Source organism: Amblyomma maculatum, chromosome 1 (genome assembly GCF_055883805.1).
Source record: "Amblyomma maculatum isolate TAMU_Amacu chromosome 1, ASM5588380v1, whole genome shotgun sequence".
Lineage (NCBI taxonomy): Eukaryota > Metazoa > Arthropoda > Arachnida > Ixodida > Ixodidae > Amblyomma > Amblyomma maculatum.
The window spans coordinates 424,830,753-424,847,465 of NC_139344.1; positions in this window are offsets into that span (position 1 = coordinate 424,830,753).

Here is a 16,713-nt window from a genome sequence, read left to right on the forward strand (position 1 = left end):
CGCTTTGCGTCAAGGCACGCTCGTTAAGGAGGTATGGATGCATCCGGAGAGAACGCCCCTTAAAGGCCAAGCGCGCTGCACAAAATTCCGCTGCCAAGGCAGTAAGGGCACCAAACAAGGTGTAATGGGAGCCTTCACATGATCGTCTTCGCAAATACGAAAATGCGGGAACGTGAACGAAACAACGAAGTTCATAATGCTTCCGCATTGCCGTACTTCAGCAGTCTTGTGTCCCTACGGTATTTTGTCTCCGCGCAAAACGCACGTGCAAATCACAACCAAGGTGTGTCATTCTGTAGAAGAGCCTAAGACTACTGTCAAATAGGTAGTTCGAACTCTATGTTGATCGGATGTTGTACGTCCCGAAAGTAGCTAAACCCGTTCCTGTCTGGTTGCATCACGAGTCCACATGCAATCTAGACGTTTACAAGCGCAAACGAAATCAGGCGTTGGCACTCTCTCCCTCACTTGGTTATTAAAAAACGATGTAAAAAAAAACAAATTCTAACATGTGCTTTTATTGAAATTTAGTACAGACCCTTTTAAACCCAGTCGAAAAAACTGCAGAACCATATAAAAAATACGACAGAATATTCTGTAGTTCTGCCGTAAACGTCAAATTTTCCTGTAGTTCTGTCGTACTTTTCTGTAGTTCTGCAGTTTTTCTGTAGTAGCTTTCTGTTGTCTGTAGTTCTGTCGCATTTTTCTGTTGTAACTACAGAAAGCTCTGATGTTACTATAGAAAGTTCTGTTGCCACACCAGGTTTTCTGTAAAAAAACGCACAGAAATTCTGTCGTAAGAACAGAACTTTTCTGTAGTTTTTTTCGACTGGGAAGCGCCCCACCTACTTGAATAATTCAATGCATATCTACAAAATATCAAGAATCACGTCCCACTGTTGGTGCAGACGAATATGCCTCCCCAAGGCCACCAGCGGGCACTGTAAACATGGTTTTCCCCAATATTACGCCTGCCCATTTTCCCTCTAACGCACAGAGGGCAAACTGGCCGACCTCACCATCTACGTGAGCTTTCTAGAAGGTACATAATCCACTTTAGTAATGCCAGGAAGACGTGAGTTCGTATTTGGCTTGGCCAGGGTCGCGTCGAAACTTGTATTCTGTCTCTTCCTTGCTGTGCCTGTTGCAAATTCAACTAAGCAACGCAAATAAACGTTCTGGGTCAAAGTTGTACAATATTATCACAATTTCTTCCAGTTGTTAATCATTTTGTTATACCGGAATCCACATTTGTGCAAATACAAAACTTTATTTAGTCAGCAGTTTTCCTGCTCTCATCCAGGGTGGTAAAAGTGTATGCCAGATTTTCGCCCATGTAAAATTAACAAACTCTATGGCTGCGACCCTCTCACCCATGTCATCTCGTACAACTGACAATTATACGTCAACAAACGTATGGGCTGCGTATGACCGGGTTACACTACAGCGCCTCGTCTCGAAGAAGGTCCACAGCTCGGCCGATTCCAATGTTTCGTTATGGGCTCTAAAAGTAATCTTGGCGAAGAAAGCGAAACCAAAGCCAGCGTACCACCCTTTCTCAACGAGGCGGCATTGCAACAACATCTATGCAACGGAAGTCGGTATCATTCAAAGGAGATGATAGTGAGTACTTTATCCTTTCAACACCAAATCCATTACGTGAAACAGGAACAACCCGCGGTGTTTTAGTTTTTGTCGCTGTTTTAAGGTTTGATAAATTTATTTATTTATTTATTTATTTATTTATTTATTTATTTATTTATTTATTTATTTATTTATTTATTTATTTATTTATTTATTTCCTCAAAGGTCTCGGTTGAGACATTACATGAGGGAGTGGACGGTATCTGGCAAACAATGGTAAAAAATGTTAAGATGAAAGGTTGGCGACGCTCCGCTTGAATTCTAGTGGGTTGATGATAATGGCAACTTCAGTGGGCAGGTCATTCCAGTCTCGTGCAGTACGCTGAAAGAATGACTGCTGAAATGTCCCAGTATGGGCTTGTAGGGGATACACTGCGTTACTGTGGCTGAACCGGGCGATGCGGTGGGCTCTTTTTATGTAGGGGTTATCAAGAGGGTTATCAAAGAGTTTTTGATCTTCCTCACAGTTTTTATGCACTGAACCAATAGTGCGGGTAAATATTTTCCTTTGTGAAAAGTGCGCAGATAATAGTCGTCCTTTGCAGCTTTTAAACTCTTATTTAATTTATTTTTCAAGAATTTGAGTTCCTTTCATTTATTTGCATCGCGAGACTGAATTAAGGAGTGATAAAGTTTGTTTTTCTGTTTGATAAGCTTAACACGATGGCTAGTGACACAAGGTTTATGCGACTTTTTATGCTGCCGACGTGATTTGATTTGTAAGGAGGCGTAGTAGTGTTTTTTGAGAAATATCAAATTTTTCATAAATGGCGTTGGCATCATTAGGCATGAAAACGTCGCTCTATTCAGTTTGCATAATGGTTCTCTATTAGGTCAGGTGTTGTTTCACAATATTTGTAATTATTCAGACTCTTTGTTTGGATACTTTAGCACTCTTAATAATGAATAAAATTGGCAAATGGTAACTGACGTCACTGCTAAGTCATCCCGATACGCTGTCTTCAGCAGTGTGGTTTGTAATAAACAAGTCGAGCAGGGTTGAGGTGGATCAAGTAATTCACGTCAGACCGCTAATTACACTGCAGAAATGTTACTTGTCATTATCCCTTAAGAGTCAATTGTGGGACTGGACTACTTTTTTTTTTAGTATCTAAATTCATATCACCACCTATTGTAAGAATACCTGCCGTTTCATCTGCATAGGATAGCAAGGAGTAAAAACAGCTAATAAATGCAGAAAGGTTTCCGCTGGGTGGTCAGTAGAGGACTGTAATAATAATTCCATCGTTTCTAATATATCTAACTTGATAACTTTCACAGATCACGCTGTATCACGCAGATTAGTATGGAATGAACGCAAGCAAGCCCGACTGTTTTCGTACTATTGAACCGACCAAAAAAGGCGAGGCACTCTTGCTCGGTAATAGTATAGTTACGCTCAGCTGCAGTAAGCGTACGACTGGCGTATGCGACGACTTGCTCTTCAGACACTGCGTTGCTTTGCAAGAGAACCGCGCCAATACCGTGGCCACTGGCGTCTGTGTGAAGTATGGTGGGCGCGTCAGCGTCAAAATGGCGAAGCACAGGAGTGGAAGTGAGTGGCTTCTTGAGAACTTTGAAGGCGTCTTCACATTCAGTGGACCAGGTGTAAAACACTTGGGAAGACACGAGCTTGTGTAACGGGGCAGCAATTGTTGCAAAGTTCCGAATAAAACGGCGGAAGTAGGAGGCTAAGCCAAGGAAGCTGCGTTGTTGTTGTTGTTATGAACTTTAATTTTCCACCGATGTAGGAGGCCCCCTACTCCCCGCCCCCGGCACGCAGGCCTATGGGATGGAGGCCGGGGCCTCCGCGACTAAAGACAGGCGAAGTGACAGTGTTTCCTCGCTGCTTCAGCCGCCAGGCGGACAGCTTACTGCTGGTTGGCGGGGGACTCGCTCCGCAGTAGCAGTTCCCAGGCTTCTCTACTGTTTATGTTTTCCTTGGCGCCAGGGGAATCAAGCCATTACCAGATTATGTGATCCAGAGTACCCCTTTCTCCTCAGGTTTCGCATTTATCGTCCGCCTTTTCCTCCACTTGCGTGTGGAAAAGCCAGACGGGACTTGGGAAATTCCCAGCTTGCAGGCGCCGCCAAGCGACGGCCTCTTTGTTAGCATTCGGTCCGGTGGTGGCAGGGACCTTCTGCTAAGTCTGTAGTGTTCTAAAATTTCCTTATAAGTTTGCAGCCTCTCGTCCATCCCATCGCAATCAGGCGGCTCTACGGCTGCCCGGAAGTAGAGAGCTCGGGCTAGCTCGTGCGCCGCCTCGTTGCCGCGGACGGACTCGTGCGCGGAGGTCCAAATAATTCAAATCTTTCTTTCAAGTTTTCCTTTCTCTAAACTTTTGGCTGCCTTCGTCGAGACCCTCCCTTTTCCAAAGTTCCAGACAGCTGTTTTTCTGTCACTAATAACTATGCTGGCTTCCGTTCCAAGGCAAGCGAGCGCTATTGCAACTTCTTCAGCTGTGTCTACATTTCGGCTTCTAACGGACGCGGCGGCGGCGGGCACGCCGCGGCCGTTGACGACCACAGCCACCGCCGCCCCCGACTTCCCGCTAGCCGCGTCCACGTAGGCGACCTCCCCCGGCTTCATTTTCCCCGCTTTCTTTGCGAGCGTCTCGGCCCTCTTTTGTCTCCTCTCCTTGTTGTACGTAGGGTGCATGTTTTTAGGTAGGGGGGGCACTATTATATATTCGCGACACTCTCGTGGAATGTCTACTTTGTGGCTTGTTCCTCTATCTGACTGCAGTCCCACCCAGCCGAGGATGGTTCTGCCCGTGGTGGTTCTGCTTAATCTTTCTAGTTGCGCCATGCGCACAGCCTCCGCTAGTTCCGTCCAATTGTTGTGCACCCCCATTTCGAGGAGGCGTTCAGTCGAGGTCGAGATGGGTAGTCCCAGAGCCCTCTTCGCGCATCGTCTGATGAGTGCGTCTATTCTCTGCTTTTCGTCTGATCTAATGTTTAGGAATGGTGTGGCGTAACATATGCGGCTAGTGATGTAAGCCTGCATTAGTTTCAGGAGGCTTCGTTCCTTAAGGCCCCGACCCTTTAGTGCGATTCTCCTGAACAGACCCGTGACTTGCGTGGCGTACGCGTTCAGTTTCTTTACCGTTGTATCGTTGTACCCATCTGCTTGTAGAAACAGCCCCAAGATCCTAATTTGTTCGACTTTTGGCAACGCATGACAACATTAAAGAGGAGCGGGGACAGCACCGAACCCTGTGGCGTACCCCTGCTTCCTAGTTTGACGGTGGAGGATTCAATGTCCTGAAACTTTATCTTTATCGTTCCCCGACAGGAAGTCTTTTACGTAGTCGTAAGTTTTCTTTCCGACCCCCAATTCTTGGAGGCCAGAAAGAATTGCCGCGTGTTTTACGTTATTGAACGCCTTTGACAGGTCTAGACCTAGTAGTACCCTCGCGTCCCTGGTTTCGCTTTCTATGATGTCGTGTCTCAAGCGGAGCATTACGTCCTGTGCGCACAGGCCGGGCCGGAACCCAACCATTTCGTGCGGCCACAGGTCGTTAAGCTCCATGAAACGCGTTAGTCGCGTTTGGACTACCCGCTCCATCAATTTCCCTATACAGGATGTTAGAGAGATTGGTTGTAAGTTCTCTAGTTTAGGGGGTTTGCCTGGCTTCGGTATCAAAATTACGTTTGCCGTCTTCCACTGTTGTGGGAGGCGGCCTCTGTCCCATACGATTCTCATGTATTTGGTGAGCGCGCGGATGGAATTATCGTCCAAATTTCGGAGAACCTTGTTTGTGATTCCGTCTGGGCCGGGAGCCGATTTTGTTTTTATAAAAATAGGCCTAATATTTCGGCGCGAACCTCCGCCTCCGTGATCGGCGCGTCTAGGGCCTCGTTTAAGGGTCCTTCGTAATCCGGCAGGGGTAAGGTTTGTGTGTCGCCTACGTACATGTTAATTAGTTTCGCCACGAGTTCCCTGTCCGTGCCCTCGAACGCGTGTCTGGCTTTCGTCAGTCTTATGCCCGATTGAGTTTTCGAATTGTCAGGATCAAGTAGGTGTCTGAGTAGGCTCCACATATTAGCAAGGCTCATGTTCCCTTCCATCTCGTCACACCTACTACACCAGTTTTGTTCGCAAAGTTTTACTGCGTAATCTTCAATCTCTTTGTTATATCTTGCTATCCTTCGCCTAAGGTTCCTGTTCCATCTTTGCGACCGGAGACGCCTCTCCATGCCGCATTTTGCTTCCCACATGTGAAGGAGTTTGCTGTCAACCGTCACCGGCGCATCGTCCTCCCGTAGGGTCGTGGTTGCTTTCTCTACTTGTTTCTTAAGCGTCTCTGCCCATTGCTCTATGTTTTGGATTTCATCTCCCGATTCGCAGTTTTCTCTGATTTGCCTAAACCTCTCCCAATCGGTGATTTTGGGTTTTTTGAGGCGGCGCGTTTTGACGCCCTTGCTGAGGGTGAGAGCCAGAACAAAGTGGTCGCTGCCAAAATTTTGAGCTGTGTTTTTCCAGACTGCGTCTCCCGTGTTTTTTCCTAGGGTAAGGTCCGGGGTGGTGTCTGCACAGACGCTGTTTCCCATCCTGGACGGACAGCTAGGGTTCGTCAGGAGGGTGAGGCTGAGCTCATGTATGTCCTCCCACAGTTGCCTACCCTTGGGGCCGTGTCTATTGTAGCCCCATTCTTGGTGGGCGGCATTGAAGTCTCCTAAAATTATAAGAGTATTGCTTCCTGCTGTTTTGATCGCTTTGCGGAGGAGGGCGCGGAAACGTACCTTTCTCTGCTGGGGGGTGCTGTACACGTTTAAGATGAAGAGACTAGCCTCTTCCTTGCGACCAGTGATAATTTCTATTAATACAGCTTCGATGTCTCGCGAGTTGACCTCATGCTCGACTACCGCTATGTGTCTTTTAACTAGCGTGGAGACGCGGGATTTTTCTCCCCGGTCACCGTGGAACGCCTGATATCCCGATAATTTTGGTAGACCTTTTCCTGTTTCCTGAAGGGCTATATCTAAAGGTTTTTCTTCGCTCTGCTCTAAGTGCTGTTGCAAGAGCGCTCGCTTTCGTTGGAAGCCGCTGCAGTTCCACTGCCACACCAGAGAGTCTTCATTTTTACTGCGCCTGTCCATTTTGTTGAATTTGGGTCACAGTCTTTTCTAATGTAGTTAGCCTCTCGGTGAAAGCGTTCTGCATCGCGGTGAATTGCGTCTGCATTTGATTTACCGCACCCATTAATTGGATGAGGAGGGTCTCGATTCTTTCAAATCTTGCTTCGTATTTAGCATCCAGTCTCCTTTCTAATGCCACCAGCGGATCCGTCTCGTCGCCTTTACGTTTTTGCGAAGGTAGCCTGATTGTTTCAGTAATCATTTTCTCCTCTTCATTATCCCTCGGCTCAGGGCGCGCGACTACGACCTTTGTAGGCGGGGGAGAGGGCATCTGTTTCTGTACCTGTTTTTGGGGTACCAGTTGGTTCCTCCGTGGAGGAGGGGGGGGGGGGTACTCTTTTCCATTTTTAAATTTTGAATCTCTGTAGTGAGCGTGCTGAGCATGCTCTTGAGCTCTCGATTCTCTTTTTCTAGTTTTTTAGTTCTCTCGTCTGCCTCTACCTGGGAACTGCTAACTGTGAAGCTTACCGATTTTCGATCTTCGCTCGGACTGCGTCTGAGTGCAGGTGGTCCCCACGACGTCTTGGGGTCCCGTGTAAAGCACCCGGAGCTGCTGGCAGTGGATGGCCGCTCACTCAAGGAAGCTGCGAAGATCTTTCTGACGTTGGGGCCGAGGAAAATTAACGACAGCCGTAATTTTTTCGGGATCAAGCTGGATTCCTGCCTTACTGACGACATGGCTGAGTACTTTGATGGTCTTACTGACAAAGTGGCACTTCTTGGTATTCAGCTGAAGCCCCGCCTAGGCAAGGGACGTGAGGACATCAGTGAGACGCTGTAAGTGCTGAGCGAAGTTTGACGAGAAGAAAATGATGTCGAGATAACATAGGCATATTTTCCATTTCATGCCGCGAAGCATGGTATCAATCATGCGTTCAAAGGTGGCCGGCGCATTGCAGAGTCCGAAAGGCATCACGTTAAATTCGTAGACACCGTCGGGGGTAGAAAAGGCAGTCTTGTCCTTGTCTGCATCGTGCATAGGAATTTGCCAGTATCCCGAGCGGAGGTCGAGACTGGAGAAATACTCAGCGCCTTGGAGACAGTCTAATGCGTCATCAATACGAGGCAAAGGGTAAACATCCTTGCGCGGGATCTTGTTAAGTGCCCGGTAATCCATGCAGAAGCGGACTGAACCATCTTTCTTGCGAACGAGGACCACAGGTGAGGACCAAGAGCTCGTGGATGGTCGGATGATATTTCGAGCAGGCATGTCAGCAACTTGCTCCTCAATGACTTTGCTTTCTGCTGCTGACACGCGATACGGCCTTCGTCGAACAATAGCAGAGTCGTCCGTCTCTATGCGATGAGAGGTGACGAAGGTCTTCCCCAACACTGAGGCGCAGACATCAAAAGACTCTCGGTTCCCCAGGAGGACGTCTAGCAGAGCTGTGGACTGCTCGGGTGTAAGGTCAGGGCTGATGGAGGCTGCGAGCGCAGAGGATGTCGGAAATTGAGGCTTGGCAGGAGGCGGTGGTGCTCTGGAAAGTGTGTTGAGGGGAACGGGATTGCAGTCAAAAATAAACCCAACTGTGGCTCCTCTGCGCAGTAAGAACGGCTGGAGAGTTGTATTAAGGGCCGCAACTACCGCGCAACCACGGGTGAAGGAGGTGAGGCACGAGGCAAGAGCTAGGCCGTCGGAGGTCCACCGAGGAGCGGGCATGACGAAGGCTTCGCCATCGAGAGGGTAGTCCAATGCCACGATGACCAGCTGCTCGCGTCCTGGGGGCAAAACGAAATCAACTGCTGCGAACACGTGTGGTGGTGAACAATCAGAAGTCGGTAATATATCGGGGTCCGCAAGATGAATAAGGCGCTCACGGCAAGAGATGAGGGCGGACGCCGACGATAAGAAATCCCACTCCAAGATCATGAGATGAACGCACGTGGGGAGCACAATACATTCGATATGATGCCGCTGGTTATCGATGAGGACACGTGCTGTGCATTGGCCGGTGGGTTTCAAAAGAGTTCCATTAGCTCCACGAAGTGGCGGACCGATGTATGGCGTTATAACTTTGCGCAGATGAGAACACAGAGAGAAATGCATGACGGAATAAGCGGCGCCGGTGTCGATGAGGGCCTCAACGTACAATCCTTCAACAATCACTACTAACATATTCGACGGTCGCCCAGGAGGAATTGTAGATTTCGAACTCGAAGCAGCTTTCCCTCCAAAAACTGCTTCGGTTAGTTTTCCGTTATAGGTTGGAAGGGTTGCGAGGCAGGACGAAGCGGTGACGTGCGGCGAAAAGGCGAAGGGGATCGGCGTCGGGAAGGACGCGAGGGCCGTGAAACATTGGTGGAATTCGGAGGAGAGGAAGAACGCCGGTAAAAGTCTGAGTAGGGCAGTGCAGAATCATCAGGCTGGCGCACGCGGGCACGTTCAAAGGAAGCATAACCCCGTTGCTCGTCTTGCTGGCGGCGGCGACAGACACGGGCAATGTGGCCACGTATCCCACAATAGTAGCACACAGGGCGGGAGGGGCGCCAGGCTGTAACAGGACGGTGCACTGTAGGATATGGTGCCATGGCAGCGACGTGACCGCACATAGGTGCCGAACAAGTCGGGGAAGGCGGAGTGGGTTGACGTGAAGTAATCTCGGCATAGGTTGGCAAGGAATGTTGGGAGGCGTTGGGAGGCGGCGAGGGAGGTTGGGAGGCAATAGGAGGTGGGGCAGGTGCTACAGTGCAGGTGAAATTCGTCAGTTCATCTTTGAAGATGCTGCACAAATTCACCGTTGCTGGCGGAAGAGTTGGAGATACTGCAGAGGGGTTGGTGAGGCCGTAGAGTTCCTCTCGGATCATGGTGCGGATTAGGGACCGCAAATTTCCATCTATGAGTGAGCCACCATCACTGGGGTCTTGCACGAGGCGGCAGGACTGTAGCTGGTCCAGACGTTGACATGTGGATGTGATGTCAGATACGGACGACGGGTTTTTAAACACGAAGGCATTGATAGCAGCAGTGTTTATGCCCTTAATTAAGTGGCGAACACGCTCAGATTCAAGCATAGCAGCGTCGACATGGCGACAAAGGGCCAGAACGTCCTCGATATACGACGTATAGGACTCGCCGGGCTGCTGGAGACGAGCTTCAAGTTTTCTCTTTGCCTGTTCTGAGCGACCAGCCGGAGTGCCGAAAATTTTCTTTAGCTGGTCCGTGAATGTAGGCCAGTCAGCGATGTCATCCTCGTGATTGAGGAACCAGGTTTTGGCGACGTCAGCCAAGTAGAAGACGACGTTGAGCAGTTTATGAGCGTCATCCCAGCGGTTAAATGCACTGACCCTGTTGTAGTTGTCGAGCCAGTCGTCGACATCTTCACCGCGAAGGCCAGCAAAGATTTGGGGATCGCGCTGGCGGCTGGTGACAGTCCAGGCAGGGGCAGCCGCAGTAGGAGGAGGAGACGCCGGAGATGAGCGAGCACCGTTGCCCTCATCCATAGCACAGGGCCGTTGACGCAAGCGAAGGCCTGAATGGAGCTCCAGGGAGAACGGTAGGTGGGTCTAAAGCGAGAGGTGGGGAATACGAATCGCACCTCCGCCACTTGTGGCACCTTATTTCGACCTTATTTGTATAGCCGCCACTTCACCATTGTCACAGACCATCACGCACTCTGATGGCTGTCATCGCTGAAGAACTTATCGGGTCGACTGGATCGCTGGGTACACCGTCTTCAAGAATACACCTTCACCATCACTTATAAATCTGGGCGAAAACACCTCGACGCTGACGCCCTCTCCCGCTGCCCATTGCTACCTACTGACGCGGCCCCACATACGGTCTCCTCTCCCTGCTGCCATCCGAGTCAGCCTTCTGCTGGCCACCTGAATGTTGCACCCATCGCTATAGCTCCACTCGAGAACAATGCTGATTTCTCGTCCCTGCAGCTGACTGACCCTTACTGCCGCACAATCATCGCTCGCCTCTGTGGAGAATCAGTTGTCCCAAACAGTCGATTGCGCCGTCAGCTTCGTCGGTTTCGATTTCACCATGGAACACTTTACCGCGACGTTTATCACCCTACGGATCAACGCTGGGTATCCGTTGCCCCTCACTCCCTTCGTTTTAAAATTATGGACGCTTACCACGACGACCCCACTGCTGGACATTTAGGCCACTTTAAAACTTACGACCGTATCAAGAGTCGCTACTTCTGGCCTGGGCTTTCTGCCAGCGTCGCCAAATACATTTCATCATGTCCGTCTTGCCAGCATCGCAAGCGTTCAACATCCCCTCCTGCTGGCCTACTGCAACCTCTACCTTGCCCATCTGTACCTTTTGACACGGTCGCCATTGACTTGTTTGGTCTTCTCCCTTTGACGTCAGACGGCAACCGTTTTGTTGTCACTGCCATCGACCATCTAACGCGGTACGCTGAAACCGCACCTCTTCGCTCCGGTGCCGCCTCTGAAGTCGCCGATTTTTTCCTGCGTGCGATAGTTTTGCGTCATCGTGCTCCTCGTATTCTAATTAGCGACCGTGGAAAGACACTTCTTTCTCAAGTCCTTGAGGAAGTACTGCGCGAAGCCAACACCGTCCATAAGACTTCTTCTAGCTACCACCCTCAGACCAACGGATTCATCGAACGGTTTCATCGCACTTTGTCCGACTTGATATCCATGTATATCGCTCCTGATCACCGGAACTGGGACAACGTTTTACTTTTCGTCACCTACGCCTACAATTCCGCTGTTCAGCGCACTACTGGTTATAGCCCTTTCTTTTTAATTTATGGCCGTCAACCATCGACAGTACTGGACACTACTTTCTTCTCTGCTCCCTCTACGTCTGAATCTCTGGGCGAAGAGTTTGCCACTCGTATGGCCCAGTGTCGCCAACTTGCCCGTTTGAACACTGAAGAGGCTCAACAAGAACGCAAAGCCCTGTATGATCAACGCCATCGAACTCCCTCCTTTTACCCCGGTGATGAAGTTCTCCTGTGGACACCAATCCGCATTTCTGGCCTGTGTGAGAAGTTTCTCCATCGTTACATTGGCCCTTATACAGTACTCCAACAAACGTCTCCGGTGAACTATCGCGTTATTCCCTCGCACACCGTCGCAGATCGACGTCGTCACTCCGAAGAGATCGTCCACGTCTCGCGCATGAACCCTTATGCCCGTCGTCCCTCATCCCTGTAATCAGCGACCAGGGTGGCCGCTCTTTTGTCGGGGGGATTTGTGTGAGCGCAACGCGTGAACTTTCACCTCTTTCATCTGTATAGATCCATCATCATCATCATCGCTGACTGCTGCTCCGAGCGTCGCGCGCTGTGTGCCAGCTGGTTCTGGAATAGAACAGACGTTTTGTGCAAGTGCTGTCCCACACTATTTCTTTTTTTCTAACATCCGTTGGCGTGTTTATCTAGAGGCATCTTCACCGACATTAAATTGAGCACTGCCGAATGCAATGGGTATTTCTTGTTCTACAGATGTAGAAGGAACCCGGTAACGAGAGTCCCAGAGGCGCCTGCGTGGAGATTGAGCGAAGCTTTATTTATTTCTTTATTTTACCCTCAGGGTATATATATTTATATATTTCAGAAGGGAGGGGCAAACCTTTACAACAATAAGAGAACCCCGCCGGGGTGGCGCAGTGGTTACGGCGCTCGACTACTGTTCCCAAGGGCGCGGGATCGAATCCCGGCCTCGGCGGCAGCTTTTCGATGGAGGCGAAAAGCAAGGCGCCCGTGTGCTGTGCGATGTCAGTGCACGTTAAAGAACTCCAGGTGGTCGAAATTTCCGGAGTCCTCCACTACGGCGTCTCTCATAGCCTGAGTTGCTTTGGGACGTTAAACCCCACAAGCCAAGCCAAGCCAAGCCAAACAATAAGAGTAAGTAATAAGAACAGTAAGCACAACAACATTTATGCTGCAAAGAACAAAGTAAAAAAAAACGGAGATTACACAACTAATAAACGCTAGCAGTGCAATATGCTGCAAAGAACGAAATAAACAACAAAACAGTCAGGCAACGCATGAAGGAAAATAAGACTAGGGGTAGACACTAGAGTAATACGTTAGTTATCGCGTTTTTCAAAATGTTGTGTATCTTTTATGGATGTGCAGATTGCAGATAGGTTGTTCCAGTCGTTGCCTGTTTGAATAAAAAAATGAGTGTAGTCGCGCTTATTTTTGGCAGTGTGGGATGCTGACTTTCTGTGGGTGATCGCGGTGAGGAAATAAACAGAGCTGGCTGGATTCATACAGCGCTATGACAAGTGTTATTAAAGTCAATTTTAAGAAATAAACATATTCGAGATATCTTTCTTTGCGTTGATAATATTGATAAGTTTAAAAATGAACGAATTGAACGATATTACACAGCTTCGAGTTTATCGATTAGTGTGGTGTAGTATGGATCCCAAAATGTACACGCACATTGAAACTGCGAACGGACATAGGTTTTGTATAAAAACAGCTTTAAGGATGATGGTGCGCTCGAAAACTATCTTCTTAGATATCATAACGTACTGTTTGCGTTGGCCTTTAGGTTTTGAATGTGTTTTTTGTTGTTGTTTTTTAGCACGGATTTCTTGTTACGAAGACATCAAGGTAACGATATGATGTGACGGGTTCTAAAGCACTGTTGTTGGGATAATTGTTAGGGCACTCACGTTAGAACGAGAAATTCTCATAGCCTTAGCATTTATTTATGTTTTGTTGCATGCTTCATATGTTACACTAATGAAATATGTAATTTAGGTCAGCTTGAACAGATGCGGTGTCTGAGTCGTTAGTTTATTTACGAAAAATGACGCAGTCACCTGCAAATAAACAAATTTTAGAAGAGACATGATTTGACAGATATTAATATAAATTAGAAATAGTATTTGGCCAACCACTGACCCTTGAGGAACTCCGTAGTTTGCTGGGATTAGCGGCGAATCATAACCGTAAAATCTAGGAAGTTAACACGTGAATTAAGGAAATCACAAATCCAATTAGGTATCTTTAGTCAATGTTAAGCATGCTGAGCTTATGCAACTAAGATATGGTTAACTTCGTTTAAATATTTCGCAGAGTCTAAGAAAATGCAGTCCGTTACAAACACTAAATCTCGGTCATTTGCAAGCTGTATATGTAAAGGAAAGTAGCTGGGTATCGCAAGAGAAAGATTTACGTAATCCGTGTTGTGAAACTGTGAAAAAATTGTTACATACGAGATATCACAGAGGTGAGTGATATGGCGCTATAGTTATACGAAATGTGGATATCGCCGAGCTTATGAATAAATACGATTTTGCCTGTGTTCCAATTGCTTGGTAGTGTTTTATCGAAATAGGTATGTGTAAAAATGCATTCGAGTATGATAGAGGAGTGTTCACGAGTGTTTTTCAAGAATGGTATATCAATTCCATGAATTCCATCAATTCCATAGGCATACTTTGGCTTTTGTTCATTGATGACTGTTTTTTATGCCTGTCGAATGGAATATGATTAAATCCATACTGCTGTAATCAGTAGGCTGAACATGTAGGGGTGGACTGGAAATTGGCGGATATGAAAACGCTTGTATGAATACGTTGTTAAACGTACTGGCAAATAGGTTATTCGGCATTAAAAATGATACGGCATGATTCTTGTTTCCTTTCACAATGCTAGAGAAGCACTTGGGATTAGTTTTCAGAACACTTCGAAGCATCCCTGATTTAAAATATGTTTGAGCAGCTGATTTATACGCGTGCCATTATGCAGGTTCCAAAGAGTGTTTAGCTTTGCGAAAAAATGCGTTTCTTTTTCTTTGGCGGTTTAGAAAGCGGTTGTACCAGAGCGCGTTACTGTTTCAATAAACTAACCGACTAGAAAAATAAACATTAATAAGATCTGAAACTTTGCTCTTGAACCTGTGCCAGTTATTCTCCAGTGATTGTCTTTGGTATGCTTAAGAGAAAGTACCTAAAAAAATTCAAAGTTCGCGTCAAAATCTGCTCTGCAGTAGTCTTTGATAACTTTTAATTGTTTTCATAGTCATGAGTTGGACTTCGGCAAAGCAAGAGCAAAACGAAACGCGTCACAATCATTTCAACATAAGTGTGTCAATGGCGACGCAATTTCTTTTGATGATGTTAGTACGAGATCTGAAAGTGATGATGTAGTTGCGGGGGTACGTGTTGGCAAAGGAGCTTTTTGTGTAGGTTCAAAAATGAGCAAAACGAGATTAAGTTATAAGAATAAATAGAAGATGGATCAGAAACGGGGCATGTTGTAGACCAACTTATGTTGGGGAAATGAGAGCCACCCATATGATTACCACTTGAGGGGCGATATTGGCGAGGTAGTACTCTATTAAGCCAGTCGTATAGGCTGTCAGTAAATGAGCTTTAACTAGATGGTGATCGGTAGCAAACATCTACAATAATCTTTTTTAAAACTAAAACAACGCAACACCAAACGGATTCCATTTCTGTAGCAACAGTAATGTTAAAACATTAGAAACGCTGGTTGATGGCCGTAATACTCCTCCATCGGCTCTGCTAGTGCGATCGTTACAGCAAAACAGATATTTCAAATCGCAAAAAAAAAAAAATGCAGCGTTTGATATTTTCTCGCTTAACCAGGTTTCGATGAGTACAGGTATGTCTGCGTTGCAGTCATTACCTAGGCTATTTAGTTCATCTCGCTTAGGAATAAGGCTGCGGATGTTAGTGAAAATACTGAGGGGTGGCGGTCATCGCCGCCACCCCTCGCGTTCCCCTAAGTTTTAGCTCTTAGCACACGACCAGAACGCAAAGATTTTGAAAGTTATCATTCACAACAGGCGGATCCGTGGACCGTTTACTTCTAGCAGGTTCGATTTCATATCCACTCTCATTTGTTGTATCATACCCGTAACAATATGCTTCAGCGATTACTTGCTGTAACGCAGCTGATAATATTTATAACGCGATTTACTACATGTTTCAGCAAATTTTGTCTGTTTCTTTAGTTTCGTGACGCTTCCTGTGAGCTGTGTTGCCAAAAAAATGACGTCGCATCACTTCAAGTTAAGTGACGTCATAAAAACACGGGACGTCACAGTGACGCACATTTATCGGGAAATTTTATTTTTTTTTTCTTTGACGAAATACAAAGCCAACGACGATGGAGGAAGCACGATACTCGGAGAAGGCGGCAAAATAGGTAACGTAACTGGTCATCAAAATTAACTTCACATGATTATTTTACTGTCCACTTTCACCTTAACTGAAATTTTACGGCCTCCTAAACCACCTCATTATAGCATCGCTATAGATCCGTAGTCGTTGGCCTCCATCTTTCATGGCGCGTCATGTAAACACATTCTGTGGCTTATTTCTGCAAACGCCTTTTTTTTCAAGTGACTTCTGCAAGCACATGGATATGAATCACATGTATTGAGTGATTTCACTTAGAGGCACAGATGAGTGAAGCTGAGTTACACCGAAAGCCAGGTTTTTAACTCAAGGTTACATATGTAGATGCGTCACAATAATGCAAGTCTTGAACTCTAGGAAGGTGACCACATTTCACTCTTATGTCATGGTGGTCTTCATGTAATCCTCGAGATAACGAAATGAAGAGCGCACCGCGTGCGAACGAGACGCGGTGGCATTATAACAATGCCAGACACTTGCGAACAAGCGAAGTATCATTAGTTTCAAAGAAACGCAAACGGGATAACTGTAACGCTTGCCTAAGAATACATAACGACATAGCTTACGTAAGAAATTCAGAAGGAAGATAGTTAACATTTATAAGTGAATGCGTCGGTGAAAGGAAAGTTATCTGCGGTACAGCTCCCTACAACTAAAATCTCGTCTTGCTGTGCGTGGTTCCATTGTTATTCTCGCGCTTCGTTTGTCGCTGAAGAGTCAGTCTGAAGCTAAAAATTTATAGCAACTTCAGCATTCAAAATATCTATAAAAACATCCCGCTGACAATACCAACCTCCTTGGGATACTTCTAA